We start from the raw sequence: 14,493 nt of genomic DNA, 5'->3' as shown, positions 1-14,493 counted from the left end.
AGAAATAAAAGTTCTCAGAATGGAATGAAACTTCACGAGGAATTTTTATATAATATATAAGAATTTCTGGAGCCAAGACCTGCTGGAGAGGGGCCCCTGGGTGGGCACAACCCACCAGGGCGCGCCCCCCTCTCCTGGCGCGCCCAGGTGGGTTGTCCCCACCTGGTGGCCCTGCAGACCCTGAAACCGACGCTATAAATCCTATTTTTCCAGAAAAATCAAGGAGAAAGAATTATAGCGATCCACGAGACGGAGCCGCCATCTGGGGGCCAGATCTGGAGTTTGTTTGGGGCTCCGGAGAGGGGGTCTTCGTTCTTCGTCATCACCAACCCCTCGCCATCGCCAATTCCATGATGCTCCCCACTGGGAGTGAGTAATTCCTTCATAGGCTCGTTGGTCGGTGAGGAGTTGGATGAGATTCATCATGTAATCGAGTTAGTTTTGTTAGGGCTTGATCCCTAGTATCCACTATGTTCTTAGATTGATGTTGCTATGACTTTGCCATGCTTAATGCTTGTCACTTTGGGCCCGGGTGCCATGAACTCAGATCTGAACCGTTTATGTTATCATCATTATATCCATGTTCTAGATCCAATCTTGCAACTTATAGTCACCTACTATGTGTTATGATCCGGCAACCCTGGAGTGACAATAGTCAGGACCACTCCCGGTGATGACCGTAGTTTGAGGAGTTCATGTATTCACTATGTGTTAATGCTTTGTTTTGATTCTCTATTAAAAGGAGGCCCTTAATATCCCTTAGTTTCCAATATGGACCCCGCTGTGACGGGAGGGTAGGACAAAAGATGTCATGCAAGTTCTTTCCATAAGCACGTATGACTATTTAAGGAATACATGCCTACATTATATTGACGAACTGGAGCTAGTGCCGTATCGCCCTAGGATATAACTGACTCATGATGAATATCATCCAACAAGTCACTGATCCAATGCTTACGAATTTATCCTATATTGTTTCTGCTAACTTACAACTGCTATCATCACTGTTACTTGCTACAAAATTACTGCTATCACTGTTACTGTTACCGTTACTACTGTTACTATTATCAAAACTATCAAACTACTTCGCTACTAATTACTTGCTACAGATAATTAATCTCCAGGTGTGGTTGAATTCACAACTCAGCTGCTAATACCTTCAAATATTCTTTGGCCCCTTGTGTCGAATCTATAAATTTGGGTTGAATACACTACCCTCGAAAACTGTTGCGATCCCCTATACTTGTGGTTATCACCATCCAACAACAACAACAACAACAACAACAACAACAACAACAACAACAACAACAACAACAACAAGAAGGACTAAATTAAGCAGACTGTACATATCTCAGTTTCCATTCACTCATATTAATTTGTTATCTCTGTTTATCCTGTGAATCTCATCACAGACGGTTAGTAATAAGTATTCGATAGAGATCTTCTACATTATCGCCCATAGGTCGGTTTGTTGAACTGTGTGCCCTAACAAGCACACAATTCACAAAAAAAGTCCGTATGTGCTGTCTATAATGACCGCACACAATTCTGATTACCAACCTGTTTGCCGGGTATCACACATATCTTGTTACGCCGAATCGTTTGTATTCACCTCGATCATCGCAAACAGTTCATCAGAGCAAACTGTATGCCGTATATCGCACACACATTGATATGGCTGCCCGTTTCTGTTGTTCTATCTAATCACAAACAGTTCATATGGATCAACCGTATGCTCAGCATCACACACACAACTAAAATCTGAACCGTGTTTGATGTGCACGCCATCGCAAACATGTTGCACCTTTTTTGATGGTTATTTTACACCACCGTTTGCGATTATTGCATCGCACACAGTTTCGTCGAAGGGTTTCTGATCGTAGTGTCGCGTTAGCAACATCCTGCATTAGTGATCACATAGTATTCGCTAGAGGTGACGTACTTATCTATTTTATAACAGGCTTCCATGTTGGCGGCAACCGCCCAGGCCGCTGAAGTTTCTGACCTCAATTGGAGACTGAAACTGGCTGATGATGAGATCGACCGCGTTAACAAGCGGTTCGATGAGGCGCAAGGTATGTGCTTACGTTTTAAAAGAGTTTGACCATACATCTGAAGTGACATGTAAATTCAGAGTGTAACTCATGTACTGCTGTAATTATGAGTGCAGGTAGCGCGGCCAAGGTCGAGACCCTCAAGAGCGCCCTTGCGCAGGCCAAGGAGGAGGCGCGGGCAAATAAAGCAGCCGCTGACAAAGCGGCTGTGGAACTAAAGACCGAGCAGGTCGCCCGCCGCCAACACGAGGAGAGGGTGACCGAGGTGGAACAAGAGCTGAAGGACGCCATCGGCAAGTGCAAGCCTTGGAGGGGAAGAGTACAGCCCAAGTGGCCAAACTCACCAAAGCCCTCCAAGAGGCCAAAGAGGCGTGGACCGAGTCCCGGAGTGCTCGGGAGGAGATCCGGCAGGCCGGATAGATAGCGGCTGGTAAGCCCTTTCTCTTGCAGAGTATATTTGGGGGTCAAAGATATGCCTTGCTCACTCGACTATGGAGTTCTCCAAACGCTTTTGCGGATCCCCCAAGGAGTGCCGCCGACGCGGCGCAGTTCTTCCGAGCCTAGGAGGGGAACTCGACAGAGAAGCTATTCTGGTCACAGTTCTTGGCGCCAGAGCACCCGGTGCTTTTGAACAACCAGATGAAGCAAATGTCGGAGCTGCATAGGATGTCCGGCTTGGCCATGAAGGACATCATAGTCCGGCTTTGGCCAGCTGAACCCATTCCGAGCAGCTACTTCGGCTTGGTAAGGCGACTCGTCGATGTGCTACCCCGAATTGAAGCTGAGAAGCGCTCGGCGTGCGTAGAGGGTGCGTAGATGGCCTTTGCCCGTGTCAAGATGCACTTGGCGAAGATGAAGGCCACCGTCAGGGCAATAGAAGGCCCGCCCGAAGGCAAGGACCACCGCAAGCCGGAGCGGTATTTTGAAGATGTCCTGGTGGGTGCCCGAATAATAGAGGCCCAATGTTCAAAGGACATTATGTTTGAGTGAATGTATCGGGGCTGTCCAGACTTTGTTTTATGAACCAAGGCTTGTAATATATTTATGCCTTTATCTAAAATTATTTTCCTCCTGTGCGGCCGTTTCAATTCTAAAAGGTTGTCAGTCGTCGGCTTCAGCCCCCACGTAGATGCTACGGGGGTGTTCGGTATGGCGCGCGATCACACTTGACCCAACGTCTTGGTCCGTAAAGGAGGTGTCTGCGCAGCGAACTAGGCAATCAGACTATGCGGCTTTATTACTTTCACTTAGCCATAGGAGTTTGATGGTGGGGCTAAGTACTAGCCCCTGGTGTGTATGTGGCCGTCCGAACTAGGGTGCCTTTGTCGCATGACTGCGCGAAGACCAGTCCTTCATGTAACACGGAGTAAATCACAAGAGATTTAGAGTGAGTCACCGAATCGCTGACCAGCTCTCGCCTATATCATGATAGTCAGTTTTCGGCTTTCTCTACTGAGGTGTTTGACCGGACGAACCAGAAACACAATCGCAGTAGTTCTCCCTTTACTACCTTAGCCGAACTAACAGAACGTAAGGTGGTAATCACAGGAGCCGGGCAACCCAACTATTGACCAAAGACATGATTCGGAGTTGATGCATATAATGCAATATTCGGGACGCTGAAGTATGCCCTAGAGGTGTTCGAACTTTTGAAAATATATGTGGCCGAATAGAGCCCCCAGCGTTTAGGCCGGGTCAAAGTATATTTGGCAATCTGAAGCAAGGAGGGAATACAGATGGTAAAATGAACCAATACTGATCAGGAGCGATAAACTGTTTCCTTTATATTCTGATTAATACGTCAAGGCCTTCTATTACAGATAAAGCCATAAACATCAAGGCTATTTTACATGCCGAGAATTTGTACACAAGGGGAAGCTATATACAGGGCCTAAAAAGAAAAAGGTAGTCTTGATGATCCCATTGATACCCTACCGCACGTCTGTTTCGTTTCTTCTTGGTAAAAAATCCTTTGAGAGGAGTAGTCGACGGTCGTTTATACGGAAGGGGCCTGGAAAGAGCCCTTGCACGACCGTAGGGTAGCTAGGTTTTAACGAACCTGTAGTATGAGGGAGAAAAAAAATCAAAGAAGAAAAGTTAAGGTCCGAATAGGGTCAAGCCGGACTATAGACCTTGTCTGCAGTGTGCCTCCGTCATTGCCCAGGGTATTTTGAGTGCGTAGTTATGCACACGCGGTACATATGCCGCGGTTGTGTGGATTGATCGGCGGAGGCGAAACTGCTAGTTTAGCTCTGGATCCACCGAATTATAATTCTGCAGAGTAGGCCGGACTCGCTTGGCAGTGTCCGGGGTCTTCATGACCGATGAAGTGTTCCGCCTTATGAGGCCGCTCTGCACCTCAGCTGCAAGGGCCGCGGTGTGCTCCTCAGTAGGGAGGGAGTGCTCCATGTTTCCATTGACTGTGATAACACCGTGCGGTCCGGGCATTTTCAACTTTAAGTAAGTGTAGTGTGGGACCGCATTGAAACGGGCGAAGGCAGTTCGTTCGAGCAGTGCGTGATATCCGCTGCGAAAGGGGACGATGTCGAAGATCAAGTCTTCGCTTCGGAAGTTATCCGGCGAACCGAAGACTGCTTCCAATGTTAGCAGACTTCTACGTCGGGTATCACTCCTTTAAAGGTAGTGTTACTAGGCTTGATTCTTGAAGGGTCAATACCCATCTTACAGACAGTATCTTGATAAATCAAGTTGAGACTGCTGCCGCCGTCCATAAGGACTCGAGTGAGATGGTATCCATCAATGATTGGATCGAGTACCAGGGCTGCCAAACCTCCATGACGGATACTGGTCGGGTGGTCCCTGCGATCGAACATGATCAGACAAGCCGACCATGGGTTGAATTTTGGGGCGACAGGCTCTACGGCATAGACGTCCCTTAGTGCGCGCTTGCGCTCCCTCTTGGGGGTATGCGTGACATATATCATATTCACTATTTTTACCTCAGGGGGGAATTTCTTCTGTCCCCCTGTGTTCGGTGGGCGGGGCTCATCATTGTCCTCGCTTGGCGGCCCTTTCCCCTTATGTTCGGTATTTAACTTACTGGCCTATTTAAAGACCCAACAGTTTCTGTTGGAATGATTGGCAGGCCTGTCGGGGGTGCCATGAATGTGGCAAGGCCGGTCGAGTATTTTTTTCCAAATTAGATGGACTGTCCCTATTTCCTTTGAATGGCTTCTTCCGCTGACTCGGTTTAGAGCCACTGAATCCGGCGTTGACTGTTGTATCTTCAGTTTCTTCATTGTTGTTCTGACGCTTATGTTTGTTACGTCGTGGCCTTCCGTTGCCGTCCCTGGCTTCGGAGGTGCCAGGGTCACTGGTACTGTTGCTTCTATGAGCTAACTAGCTATCTTTGCCCACGCAGAAGCGGGTCATAAGTGCCGTGAGAGCTACCATAGACTTTGGCTTTTCCTGACCGAGGTGTCGGGCGAGCCATTCGTCGCGGAAGCTATCACTGGTACGCGTCGGTCCTAAACAAACAGTTTTTAACCCCTTTCCGCGACGGCATTGGAACCGTCGCCAAGTGAGTGTGGGCGATAGGGGGGTCCTTCCCACACGACCTAGAAACCGTTGGGGATATGCCCTCCTGGCACACATGCTCGGCAAAATGAGGTCGTGTGCGACCGGCGAGCACTCAAATACAGAAATACGTACAGTAGTGCTCAAAAAATACAATTATATAGGAGAAATCATTTCCAGTCGTAAGTACATCCCACACAGTCAGTCACCACTAAACGTTTCCGTTCGTATATACATCCCACACAGTCACTACAAGGAAAACGTTTGCGCAAGGTGGCGTAACGCAAACAGTTTTGAAGAGAATGTCGTGTGTGATTGTTCATTGACCCAACACGGTTTATTCCTAGAAACTGTGTGCGTTTCCTGAGGTCATTGCCCACGGTGTTTTCTAATTAACCGTTTGCAATAGGAAAACCCAATTAGCGGGCTAATTGCCCCATTATTAATAATCCATTTACTAATCTAATTGACATTCATATTAAGCACATAATATATTCCATTTCCATATTAAGGAAGTAGGATTTCATAATTGAAATACATCGGAGTACAACATGATATAGCTTTAGCACTCAGCTACCCCATTACACAACTGCACCAGCAGCAAGTTTCACATGCAACATCTAGAACCTTTCAAAATTAGCATCATAGACGGTACATAGAGAAATGCATCTCATCTGGAAAACTGCTGAAGCAGAAGGCGAATATTGAGCCTTCATTCATGTTGAAGGTCTTTGCAACTTTAGGCCAGTGCCTGTGGATGATTGACCGTCCATCCTTCGACCTCTTCAGGAACACTTCAATATTGAACCGTGGGTGTTGTATGAAAACTTTCCTCGCCTCCTGACCACAGAGGTGGTTTGAGAGGTAATCATCAGTGAACCCTGAAAACAAGGATGTGCATAAATATCTTCTCTATATTGTAAACGGGGCAAAGGAATAAAAAAGGCAAGGTATAATAGTTAGTACCATCTTGTAAACCTTAGTGCTTCCCATTGTTTCCCTGCAACACATATGAGGTAGTTAGTCATCAGGTTAAGTAAGGGTTCGCATGCTATCAGTAAAATATGTTGATGAAAAATAAGCACATTGCAGATTCATCAGATTAATTCAAGCCACATGGAAAACCCATTTATCCAAACCAAGCATGATTAAGAACTAGGAAATATAGCACTTGTATATGTTTCTCACGTATTAAGTGCAGCCAAATTCGATTTATTCCTCACATGGTATACAATAACAGAATGCAGCCACAGCAATTGAACATCGCATTGCAGAATTGAACCAAGCAGTTAACTAAACACCACAACAAATGAACCAAACGTTAACTGAGCACCACATTGCACAATATAACATACTCCTAATAGAAGATCAGACAGTTAACCAAACCAAGCATGCTTAACAACTTGGAAATATAGCAATTGTATTTATTTCTCGTGTATTTAGTACAACCAAATTCGATTTATTCCTCACATGGTATACAATAACAGAATGCAGCCACAGCAATTGAACATCGCATTGCAGAATTGAACCAAGCAGTTAACTAAACACCACAACAAATGAACCAAACGTTAACTGAGCACCACATTACACAATATAACATACTCCTAATAGAAGATCAGACAGTTAACCAAACCAAGCATGCTTAACAACTTGGAAATATAGCAATTGTATTTGTTTCTCATGTATTTAGTACAGCCAAATTCGATTTATTCCTCACATGGTACACAATAACAGAATGCAACCACAACAATTGAACATCGCAGTGCAGAATTGAACCAAGCAGTTAACTAAACACCACAACAAGTGAACCAAGCCACAAAAAATGAACCAAGCAGTTAACTAAACACCAATTGAACAATATAACATACTCCTAATAGAAGATCAGATAGTTAACCAATTCAAGCATGCTTAACAACTTGGAAATATTGCACCCTGAAGAATTGAACATCACATTTGCAGAATTGAACCAAGCAGTTAATTAAACACCACATTGCACGACATATAGAACATATACACTATAGCAGAAGATTGCATGGTAAAAGTAGATAGCACAATTCACTAGAATTTGTTAAGGAAAGGCAGTAGCTAGCAAACTGAACATGGGTCCTTATAGTGAGCTAATAAGACAAGCTACTCCTCATTGTCGGAGATATCAATGACGATTGGCTCCTTGGACATGGAAGAGGGCGAGGCCCCCGCATTATGGGTGCCCTTGTTGTAGTGGTGAGTTGCCAGAGCCGCTCCGGGCACCAACCTGCTGGCTCTCGAGATGAGGTAAGTGTCGGTGTCAAAACCGATGGATCTTGGGTAGGGGGTCCCGAACTGTGCGTCTGAGGATCGAAGGTAACAGGAGACAGGGACACGATGTTTACCCGGTTCGGGCCCTCTTGATGAAGAGTGTCTCCGATGCGGCGCAGTTCTTCCAAGCGAAGGAAGGACATGCTTCGGAGAAGCTTTTCTGGTCACAATTCAGCGTGCCACGGCGTCCGGCGTTGCTAAATGAACAGATGGCCCAGTGGGCCGAGCTCCACAAGATGTCCGGAGCTGCCATGAAGGACGTCGTGGTCCGGCTATGGCCGGCTGAACCCCTTCCGAATAGCTATTTCGGTTTGGTGCAGCGACTTGTCGATGCAGTGCCGCGTATCAACGCCGTCAAGCGGTCGGCATGCATAGAAGGTGCCCGGATGGCTTTCGCCCGCGTCAAAATGTACTTGTAGCTAAGGGCCCGCCTGAAGGCAAGGACCATCGCACGCCGGAGCATTATTTGGAGGACGTCCTAGAGGGCGCCCGCTTGATAGAGGGTCAGTGCTCGAAGGATATTATGTTCGAATAAGTGTACCGGAATTGTGAGAAAAATATTATGATACATTAAGGCTGTGTTATATTTATGCCTTTGTCTGAAAGTTATTTCCTCCTGTGTGACCGTTTTTATAATCTGAAAGTTTGCCAGTCGTCGGCTTCGGCCCCCTCGTATATAATATGGGGGTGTTCGAAATAGCACCTGATCACACTTGACCCAACGTCTTGGTCCGTAAAGGAGGTGTGAGTGCAGCGAACTAGGCAATCGGACTATAGGGCTTTAACACTTTCACTTAGCCATAGGAGTTTGACGGTGGGACTACGATGCAGCCCCTGGTATGTACGCGGTTAGCCGAATACGGTTGCGTCACATAGGTGACCGGAAAACCCTCCTTCGTGTTATATGGAAGAAATCGCAAAAGATTCTAATAAGTCGCCGAGTGGTTGACCAGCTCTCCCCGCATCATGATAGTCAGTTTTCGGCTTTCTCTACTGAGGTGTTTAACCAGGTGAACTGGAAACACAATCGCAGTAGTTCTCCCTTTACTACCCTAGCCGATAAGACGGAACGTAAGGTAGTAAGCACAAGAGCCAGGCAACCCAACTATTGACCAAAGATATGATTCGGAGCTGATGCATATAATGCCAAACTAGTGACGCCGAAGTATGGTGTAGAGCTGTTCGGACTTTTCGGCAACCAATATGTTGCTGTATCGAGCCCCTGGCGATTAGTGCCGAGGTGTGTGCGTGAAACCGCCGAAGAAGCAAATTATAGTTCTATGAGGAAAAGCAAGTGCTGAAGACGGATTATGTTCACTAGAATCTGATTGATATGTCGAATGCAATCTTACAGATTATAACACCACCACCCAGGCCATTTTACATGCTAGGGGTTGAAGGCTGAGGAAAAAGGCTCTATACAGGTTTTAAATAGAGTGTTTGGTCTACAAAAAATCTTTTGGACCTCCTGTCGCACGTCTGCGCTGCCTTTGCCTCAAAAGGATTCCTTAAAAGGAGCCATCTTTGGATGAAACCGGGCTACGAAAGAGTCCTTGTAGGTCCGTAGGATGAACAGGTTTTAATTCACCTGTGGCAAAAGATAAGAAATAGTTAGAAAAAAGAGAAAAAGGCTGTAGGAGGGTGAACCGTATTGTAGGCCTGTCCGTATTGTGCCTCCGCCGATGACCAAGGTATTTTAAGTGCATAATTATGCATGCGCGATACGAACTTCGCGGGTATATGTGGCGAACGACGGAGGCGGAACTGCTAATCCAGCTCTAAGATTGACCGGTCCTGCGTAATGGAGGCCGGCGGCTTAATGGCCGATGAGATATGCGGCTTGACGGGGCTGCTTTGTATTTCGGCTGCGATGGCCGCGGTATGCTCCTCGGTACGGAGGGAGCGTTCCGTGTTTCCGTTGATCGTGATGACGCCGCGTGGACCGGGCATCTTAAGCTTTAGATAGGTGTAGTGTGGGACCGCATTGAAACAAGAAAAGGCGGTCCGTCCAAGTAGTGCATGGTAGCCACTGCGGAACAGGAAAATATTGAAGATCAAGTCTTCGCTTCTAAAGTTGTCCGGCGAATCAAAGATGACTTCCAATGTGATAGAGCCCATGCAGTGAGCGTCGATGCCGGGTATTACTCCCTTGAAAGTAGTTGTGGTGGGCTTGATCCTCGAGGGATCAATCCCCATCTTGCGGACAGTGTCTTGGTAGAGCAAATTAAGACTACTGCCACCATCCATAAGGACTCGCATGAGATGGAATCCATTGATAATTGGAACGAGGACCAGAGCTGCCGAACCTTCGTGACGGATACTGGTTGGGTGGTCCTTGTGATCAAAAGTTATCGAGCAGGCCACCCATGGGTTAAATTTTGGGGCGACCGGCTTTATGGCGTAGACGTCTCGTAGTGCGTGCTTGCACTCCCTTGTAGGGATATGCGTCACATATATCATGTTTATTGTTTTTACTTCAGGGGGAAATTGCTTATGCCCCCCTGTGTTTGGTTGGCGAGTCCCTTCGTCTTCGCTGTCACTGGGCGACCCCTTCCCTTTGTGTTCGGCATTGAGCTTGCCAGCTTGTTTGAAAACCCAACAATTTCTGTTGGTATGGTTGGCGGGTTTGTCAGCGCTGCCATGAATCTGACAGGGCCGATCCAGTATCTTGTCTAAACTGGATGGACCATCTCTGTTTGCCTTGAATGGCTTCTTCCGTTGAGCGGATTTGGGGCCGTTGAATCCGGCATTGACCGCCGTGTCTTGGGTTCCTGCATTATTGTTTCGACTCTTGTTTTTATTGCGTCGTGGCTTGCCATTGCCGTCCCTGGCTTCGGAGGTGCCAGGATCGCTTGTGCTATTGCTTCTACGAGCAAGCCAGCTATCTTCTCCCGCGCAAAAGCGGGTCATCAGTGTAGTAAGGGCTGCCATAGACTTAGGCTTTTCTTGGCCGAGGTGACGTGCAAGCCACTCATCTCGGACGCTATGTTTAAAGGCCGTGAGGGCTTCGGCGTCCGGACAGTCGACAATTTGGTTCTTTTTAATTAGGAACCTAGTCCAGAGTTTCCTGGATGACTCTCCGGGCTGCTGGATGATGTGACTTAGGTCATCGGCGGCCGGAGGCTGGACATATGTACCTTGGAAGTTGTCGCGAAAGGCGTCTTCCAAGTCTTCCCAGTTGCCAATGGAGTTCTCTGGGAGGCTGTTTAGCCAGTGCCGGGTTGGTCCCTTTAATTTTAGTGGGAGGTATTTGATGGCATGGAGGTCATCACCGCGGGCCATGTGGATATGGAGAAGAAAATCCTCAATCCATACTACGGGTCGGTTGCTCCGTCATATGATTCGATATTCATAGGTTTAAACCCTTCTGGGTATTCGTGCTCCATTACTTCCTTGGTGAAGCATAGGGGGGTGTGTGGTGCCTCTATAGCGGGCGACGTCGCGACAGAGTTCGGTGGACGTCCCTATGCGGTTTTCGCCCCGAGTGAGGTTGTGTTGATCACGCCGGTCGTGATAGCCGTCCTCTCGTGTTGGGGCACATCCCCTTGACCCATAGATTGATCTGGCTAAGCCTGCCCTAGTGTCCAGGTCCTGCCGTAGGTCGTAGGTGTAATCCTGGGCCGTTGTCTCCCTGCCTTTACGACAGGGTAATCTGAACTGGTGTTCGGCTTGGGTAGCCGTTCTGTCTCGGCCATGCGGTGGCTGGTCTAGTTTATCGGCTGCGTTACGCGCTGATATTAGGGCTCCTGCGCCTCAACATCGAATTGGGGTAACAACTTGCGCTTTGGGTAGCTTTTGGTTGGTCGTGCGAGGCCGTGTTCCTCGGCTGCTAGGACAGTAGTCCATCTGTCGTTGAGCGTATCCTGTTCGGCTTGAAGCCGTTGCTGCTTCCTTTCCAGCCTCCTCGCGGTTGCGATGAGCTATTGCTTAAAGCGTGCTTGATCGAGGGGTTCCTCTGGCATGATGAAGTCTTCATCGCCAAGGCTTATTTCGTCTTCGAAGGGGGGCGTATAATTGTTGTCCTCCCAGTCCTCGCTCCCGACTGGCTCGTCAGGGTTACCCTACCCCTCCTCCCTATCATCATGTTCGAATGTTGGTTCGACGGGGGCATCTGGGTCTTCGGCATTCTCTGGACTGTTATCGTCCCCATTGCTGGTATTACTTTCTTTGACGCGGCATGATTTTGAACGGCGCCTCTGATGCCGCCGTTTTGGTGGTTTATCAGTGTTATTGTCCTTGATTGGATTCTTACAGCCTTCATCGCCATCCTCTTTTGGCATATCCACCATGTATATGTCGCATGTGGAGGGGCCGCCCGGCGTCCGGTATGCGGCGGGTTTTGGCTTTGTGCGTCTCCGGCATCGTCGTCCATACCGTCGATGTCTTCGAAGCTGTAATCGAGCCTGTCGGTTAAGTCCTCGACAGTGGCTATGAAGTGGGTGGTGGGTGGGGCTTAAAATTCCCCACTCTCAGCCCCTAGTATGGGTTGGGCGTAGTTCGGACGTTGCCCCTCTGTAATGACGAGGGATCGCATTAAGTCCAGAGCCTCTCTTAAAGGCGAGGTTTGGCCAGTGAGAAGAAAGTCCGCGGAGTACGGCGGGAAGGAAACTCTTTGGCTGAACTCACACAATGCTGACTCCGAGGGTTTGGAGCCAGTGTTCGGAGAAGGGTCTGGCTTCATGATGATTGCTGGTGATGCTACTTCCTCCAGCTCTCCCGTACTAGGCTCAATAGCCGCAGAGAGTCCGGCGGGCTTAAAAATCCTGTCTTCGGACCTGGTGATGCGCTCCGGATCTAAGGCCAGAGCGGAGGTTGGGGTCGCGAACCCTTGGGAGATCAAATCTCCTCGGATATCGGCGACATAATCCAGATTTCCAAAGCTAATCTGGTGACCTGGGGTGTAGTTGTCGATCTGCTCTAGATGGCCAAGCGAGTTGGCCCGCAGTGTGAAGCCGCCAAACACAAAGATCTGCCGGGGAGAAAGACCTCCCTTAGGGCAGCATTGTTGTAGATGACTGATGGAGCCATCGAACATTCTGACGACGACACAGCGGAACTCTCAATGAAAGCACCAACGTCGGTGTCAAAACCGGCGGATCTTGGGTAGGGGGTCCCAAACTGTGTGTCTGAGGATCGAAGGTAACAGAAGACAGGGACACGATGTTTACCCAGGTTCGGGCCCTCCTGATGGAGGTAATACCCTACTTCCTGCTTGATTGTCTTGGGTGAATATGGGGGTACAAGAGTTGATCTACCTCGAGATCGTAATGGCTAAACCCCAGATGTCTAGCCTATATGATTATGATTGCCCCTATGGACTAAACCCTCTGGTTTATATAGACATCCGAGGGACCTAGGGTTGTATAGAGTCGGTTTACAGAGAAAGAAATCTTCATATCCGAACGCCAAGCTTGCCTTCCATGCAAAGGAGAGTCCCATCCGGACACGAGAGGAAGTCTTTTGTCTTGTATCTTCATGGCCCATTACTCCAGCCCACGTCACACACCCCGGACGCCCGAGGACCCCTTAATCTAGGACTCCCTCGATAAGCACGTGCACGCTGAGAAAACACCTGTAGTCTTCGTCGAAGGCACCGACGGTGGCCTTGAGAAAATGCCACGAACTGTCGTTTAAAGCAGCCAATCGCGTCGCGGTGTCGGCGCGCGAGGCGTCAACGGTGGCCTCGATGGCGAGGTGCTCCTCCAAGATCTGGGGGTCGGACGAATGGCAGCCATCGCGACCTCATCCGCGTGTGCGGCCGCGATTTGCTTCTCCGCTGCCAAATGCTCCTTGAGGTCCTGGCTATACTGCGTGCACCATGGCTTAGGCTGGCGCTTATTTGGTGGAGGGGTCGATGATTTGGGTGGAAGGTGTCGCGCTCGCGCCGGCGGTCGGGGCATGTGGGATGTGGAAGGAGGAGGAGGAGGATGGGGGTCGGGTGTGGATTACCTGCCTGGATAAGCGAGGCCGAGCAGCATGAAGGAGGGTTGCCGGCGAGGAGGCGGCGGCGCTGCAAGCAAGGAGTGAAGGTTTCAACTTGGAAAGGAAGGCGGAAAGGGGGAAAATGTTGCTTTTGGTAAGAGGGAGGGGGCGGGGAGGTAGATATTTCTGGGGAAGCCGAAAATTTGGAATCGCTTCAGCCAAAAAACTGGCGCGCAAAGTGTCATCAGACACGGTCCCTTATTCAGACATGGTCCGAAGATATTTTGTGTTGCATCTCACATGGTTGGCTATAATAAATTGTGTGGGCTCTACATGATTTTTCGTCTTGATTTGAATTACATAATGGGGTCACAGCGGCCATGGACGGTGTTTGAATTACTAGACCTTTTATCTGCAGTGATCATAAAAGAATTGGAATCATTCAGGGTTCGTTTGGACATTTTTATGCATTAAGTGAGTTTTCAATGCATTTATGTGCATAATTCAAATTTGAACTACATGCACATGCTCCAGTGCATATAAATTGCTTGAAAAATAAAATATGTGTCCTTGGGTGCATGCTTAGGTCCAATGCAATAAATGGGAATGAATTTCAAACACCAGGGCACCGTTGATTGCCGGCAAAACATTGAGATGCCTGATATTTTAATTCTTGTAAATC

The sequence above is a fragment of the Aegilops tauschii genome, chromosome 1 (genome assembly GCF_002575655.3).
Source record: "Aegilops tauschii subsp. strangulata cultivar AL8/78 chromosome 1, Aet v6.0, whole genome shotgun sequence".
Taxonomy (NCBI): domain Eukaryota; kingdom Viridiplantae; phylum Streptophyta; class Magnoliopsida; order Poales; family Poaceae; genus Aegilops; species Aegilops tauschii.
This window is presented reverse-complemented; position numbering follows the sequence as displayed.